Here is a 6,269-nt window from a genome sequence, read left to right as displayed (position 1 = left end):
TTTATCCCAGAAAATCTTTAAATCTAAGTATTAATACTACGTTGATGTACTTTTGAAATTGGAGAGCTACTTTTTACTAAAAGTACATCTCCCTTATATAATTAAGTATAATGCAGACCTGCTCAAAAACTTAGTATAATTAAAGAAGTCTTATGCCATAAATGATGATGATGAGAGCTGCTTATGTGAATGTCTATAGTGGTTTTCTCTACCAGTGTCACTGTATTAGACAACTGTTATCAAACTTAGCAATAATGATGCATTAATCTGCCAATCAAGTGTGAAAGCTGGCTATGTGTATAGGCATAGTAAACACATATCATCATCATCCTCATTATCATTTATTTATATAGTGTCACTAATAGCGCAGCGCTGTACAGAGAACCCATTCACATCAGTCCCTACCCTATTGGAGCTTACAGTCTAAATTCCCTAATATAGACACACACTCACACACAGACAGAGAGGGAGAGACTAGGGTCAATTTTGATAGCAGCCAATTAACCTAACAGTATGTTTTTTGGAGTGTGGGAGGAAACCACAGCACCCGGAGGAAACCCACGCAAACACAGGGAGAACATACAAACTTCACACAGATAAGGCCATTGTTGATATAAGTACTGGCTCTGCTTACCATTGTCCAGTCTAGTACATAACTGTATTAATGCTGTGAAATATTATTACTTTGAATGCCTTAAATATGCAAGAGCGCATTTGGGTAAGTTTATGCTAATAAAAGATATATGCACTTTTCTTGCCTACCCATACTATTTAATAACCACCAAAAATTAAGCAATATGTAAGCACTGCTTCCAGTTGAAATCAGTCTGTCTGTCTGTCTGTCTATCTATCTATCTATCTATCTTTCTATCTATCTATCTTTCTATCTTTCTATCTATCTATCTATCCGTCTGTCTATCTTTAAAACTGAAAGACATCCATTAAACATACACAATGACAGCATATTTAGTGTGTAATTGATGCTAAAACACAATTCTCACTCTCCTAATATAGCTGATTTTTGACAATGAACTGCATTTTTCATGTGAAGCATTTGATGTCATAAAGATGTAAACCTCACAAAGCAATTCTGTCACTGGTCAGTTTGCTTGACAGACATCTGACTTTAAGGTACTAGCCAATGGAAACATGGTGACATGTAAATATGAAAGCACATTAGGACAAAATATGCAATAAGATAGAGGCAAAGGGAGATGGCTGCTGGGAATGTATTTCATTTATCCCAGAAAATCTTTAAATCTAAGTATTAATACTACGTTGATGTACTTTTGAAATTGGAGAGCTACTTTTTACTAAAAGTACATCTCCCTTATATAATTAAGTATAATGCAGACCTGCTCAAAAACTTAGTATAATTAAAGAAGTCTTATGCAATAAATGATGATGATGAGAGCTGCTTATGTGAATGTCTATAGTGGTTTTCTCTACCAGTGTCACTGTATTAGACAACTGTTATCAAACTTAGCAATAATGATGCATTAATCTGCCAATCAAGTGTGAAAGCTGGCTATGTGTATAGGCATAGTAAACACATATCATCATCATCCTCATTATCATTTATTTATATAGTGTCACTAATAGCGCAGCGCTGTACAGAGAACCCATTCACATCAGTCCCTACCCTATTGGAGCTTACAGTCTAAATTCCCTAATATAGACACACACTCACACACAGACAGAGAGGGAGAGACTAGGGTCAATTTTGATAGCAGCCAATTAACCTAACAGTATGTTTTTTGGAGTGTGGGAGGAAACCACAGCACCCGGAGGAAACCCACGCAAACACAGGGAGAACATACAAACTTCACACAGATAAGGCCATTGTTGATATAAGTACTGGCTCTGCTTACCATTGTCCAGTCTAGTACATAACTGTATTAATGCTGTGAAATATTATTACTTTGAATGCCTTAAATATGCAAGAGCGCATTTGGGTAAGTTTATGCTAATAAAAGATATATGCACTTTTCTTGCCTACCCATACTATTTAATAACCACCAAAAATTAAGCAATATGTAAGCACTGCTTCCAGTTGAAATCAGTCTGTCTGTCTATCTATCTATCTATCTATCTATCTTTCTATCTATCTATCTTTCTATCTATCTATCCGTCTGTCTATCTTTAAAACTGAAAGACATCCATTAAACATACACAATGACAGCATATTTAGTGTGTAATTGATGCTAAAACACAATTCTCACTCTCCTAATATAGCTGATTTTTGACAATGAACTGCATTTTTCATGTGAAGCATTTGATGTCATAAAGATGTAAACCTCACAAAGCAATTCTGTCACTGGTCAGTTTGCTTGACAGACATCTGACTTTAAGGTACTAGCCAATGGAAACATGGTGACATGTAAATATGAAAGCACATTAGGACAAAATATGCAATAAGATAGAGGCAAAGGGAGATGGCTGCTGGGAATGTATTTCATTTATCCCAGAAAATCTTTAAATCTAAGTATTAATACTACGTTGATGTACTTTTGAAATTGGAGAGCTACTTTTTACTAAAAGTACATCTCCCTTATATAATTAAGTATAATGCAGACCTGCTCAAAAACTTAGTATAATTAAAGAAGTCTTATGCCATAAATGATGATGATGAGAGCTGCTTATGTGAATGTCTATAGTGGTTTTCTCTAGCAGTGTCACTGTATTAGACAACTGTTATCAAACTTAGCAATAATGATGCATTAATCTGCCAATCAAGTGTGAAAGCTGGCTATGTGTATAGGCATAGTAAACACATATCATCATCATCCTCATTATCATTTATTTATATAGTGTCACTAATAGCGCAGCGCTGTACAGAGAACCCATTCACATCAGTCCCTACCCTATTGGAGCTTACAGTCTAAATTCCCTAATATAGACACACACTCACACACAGACAGAGAGGGAGAGACTAGGGTCAATTTTGATAGCAGCCAATTAACCTAACAGTATGTTTTTTGGAGTGTGGGAGGAAACCCACGCAAACACAGGGAGAACATACAAACTTCACACAGATAAGGCCATTGTTGATATAAGTACTGGCTCTGCTTACCATTGTCCAGTCTAGTACATAACTGTATTAATGCTGTGAAATATTATTACTTTGAATGCCTTAAATATGCAAGAGCGCATTTGGGTAAGTTTATGCTAATAAAAGATATATGCACTTTTCTTGCCTACCCATACTATTTAATAACCACCAAAAATTAAGCAATATGTAAGCACTGCTTCCAGTTGAAATCAGTCTGTCTGTCTGTCTATCTATCTATCTATCTTTCTATCTTTCTATCTATCTATCCGTCTGTCTATCTTTAAAACTGAAAGACATCCATTAAACATACACAATGACAGCATATTTAGTGTGTAATTGATGCTAAAACACAATTCTCACTCTCCTAATATAGCTGATTTTTGACAATGAACTGCATTTTTCATGTGAAGCATTTGATGTCATAAAGATGTAAACCTCACAAAGCAATTCTGTCACTGGTCAGTTTGCTTGACAGACATCTGACTTTAAGGTACTAGCCAATGGAAACATGGTGACATGTAAATATGAAAGCACATTAGGACAAAATATGCAATAAGATAGAGGCAAAGGGAGATGGCTGCTGGGAATGTATTTCATTTATCCCAGAAAATCTTTAAATCTAAGTATTAATACTACGTTGATGTACTTTTGAAATTGGAGAGCTGCATTTTACTAAAAGTACATCTCCCTTATATAATTAAGTATAATGCAGACCTGCTCAAAAACTTAGTATAATTAAAGAAGTCTTATGCCATAAATGATGATGATGAGAGCTGCTTATGTGAATGTCTATAGTGGTTTTCTCTACCAGTGTCACTGTATTAGACAACTGTTATCAAACTTAGCAATAATGATGCATTAATCTGCCAATCAAGTGTGAAAGCTGGCTATGTGTATAGGCATAGTAAACACATATCATCATCATCCTCATTATCATTTATTTATATAGTGTCACTAATAGCGCAGCGCTGTACAGAGAACCCATTCACATCAGTCCCTACCCTATTGGAGCTTACAGTCTAAATTCCCTAATATAGACACACACTCACACACAGACAGAGAGGGAGAGACTAGGGTCAATTTTGATAGCAGCCAATTAACCTAACAGTATGTTTTTTGGAGTGTGGGAGGAAACCACAGCACCCGGAGGAAACCCACGCAAACACAGGGAGAACATACAAACTTCACACAGATAAGGCCATTGTTGATATAAGTACTGGCTCTGCTTACCATTGTCCAGTCTAGTACATAACTGTATTAATGCTGTGAAATATTATTACTTTGAATGCCTTAAATATGCAAGAGCGCATTTGGGTAAGTTTATGCTAATAAAAGATATATGCACTTTTCTTGCCTACCCATACTATTTAATAACCACCAAAAATTAAGCAATATGTAAGCACTGCTTCCAGTTGAAATCAGTCTGTCTGTCTATCTATCTATCTATCTATCTATCTTTCTATCTATCTATCTTTCTATCTATCTATCCGTCTGTCTATCTTTAAAACTGAAAGACATCCATTAAACATACACAATGACAGCATATTTAGTGTGTAATTGATGCTAAAACACAATTCTCACTCTCCTAATATAGCTGATTTTTGACAATGAACTGCATTTTTCATGTGAAGCATTTGATGTCATAAAGATGTAAACCTCACAAAGCAATTCTGTCACTGGTCAGTTTGCTTGACAGACATCTGACTTTAAGGTACTAGCCAATGGAAACATGGTGACATGTAAATATGAAAGCACATTAGGACAAAATATGCAATAAGATAGAGGCAAAGGGAGATGGCTGCTGGGAATGTATTTCATTTATCCCAGAAAATCTTTAAATCTAAGTATTAATACTACGTTGATGTACTTTTGAAATTGGAGAGCTACTTTTTACTAAAAGTACATCTCCCTTATATAATTAAGTATAATGCAGACCTGCTCAAAAACTTAGTATAATTAAAGAAGTCTTATGCCATAAATGATGATGATGAGAGCTGCTTATGTGAATGTCTATAGTGGTTTTCTCTAGCAGTGTCACTGTATTAGACAACTGTTATCAAACTTAGCAATAATGATGCATTAATCTGCCAATCAAGTGTGAAAGCTGGCTATGTGTATAGGCATAGTAAACACATATCATCATCATCCTCATTATCATTTATTTATATAGTGTCACTAATAGCGCAGCGCTGTACAGAGAACCCATTCACATCAGTCCCTACCCTATTGGAGCTTACAGTCTAAATTCCCTAATATAGACACACACTCACACACAGACAGAGAGGGAGAGACTAGGGTCAATTTTGATAGCAGCCAATTAACCTAACAGTATGTTTTTTGGAGTGTGGGAGGAAACCCACGCAAACACAGGGAGAACATACAAACTTCACACAGATAAGGCCATTGTTGATATAAGTACTGGCTCTGCTTACCATTGTCCAGTCTAGTACATAACTGTATTAATGCTGTGAAATATTATTACTTTGAATGCCTTAAATATGCAAGAGCGCATTTGGGTAAGTTTATGCTAATAAAAGATATATGCACTTTTCTTGCCTACCCATACTATTTAATAACCACCAAAAATTAAGCAATATGTAAGCACTGCTTCCAGTTGAAATCAGTCTGTCTGTCTGTCTATCTATCTATCTATCTTTCTATCTTTCTATCTATCTATCCGTCTGTCTATCTTTAAAACTGAAAGACATCCATTAAACATACACAATGACAGCATATTTAGTGTGTAATTGATGCTAAAACACAATTCTCACTCTCCTAATATAGCTGATTTTTGACAATGAACTGCATTTTTCATGTGAAGCATTTGATGTCATAAAGATGTAAACCTCACAAAGCAATTCTGTCACTGGTCAGTTTGCTTGACAGACATCTGACTTTAAGGTACTAGCCAATGGAAACATGGTGACATGTAAATATGAAAGCACATTAGGACAAAATATGCAATAAGATAGAGGCAAAGGGAGATGGCTGCTGGGAATGTATTTCATTTATCCCAGAAAATCTTTAAATCTAAGTATTAATACTACGTTGATGTACTTTTGAAATTGGAGAGCTGCATTTTACTAAAAGTACATCTCCCTTATATAATTAAGTATAATGCAGACCTGCTCAAAAACTTAGTATAATTAAAGAAGTCTTATGCCATAAATGATGATGATGAGAGCTGCTTATGTGAATGTCTATAGTGGTTTTCTCT

The sequence above is a fragment of the Mixophyes fleayi genome, unplaced genomic scaffold, assembly GCF_038048845.1.
Source record: "Mixophyes fleayi isolate aMixFle1 unplaced genomic scaffold, aMixFle1.hap1 Scaffold_32, whole genome shotgun sequence".
In the NCBI taxonomy this organism is placed as follows: domain Eukaryota; kingdom Metazoa; phylum Chordata; class Amphibia; order Anura; family Limnodynastidae; genus Mixophyes; species Mixophyes fleayi.
The sequence above is the reverse complement of the archived record's forward strand: the minus strand, read 5'-3'. Positions refer to the sequence as shown.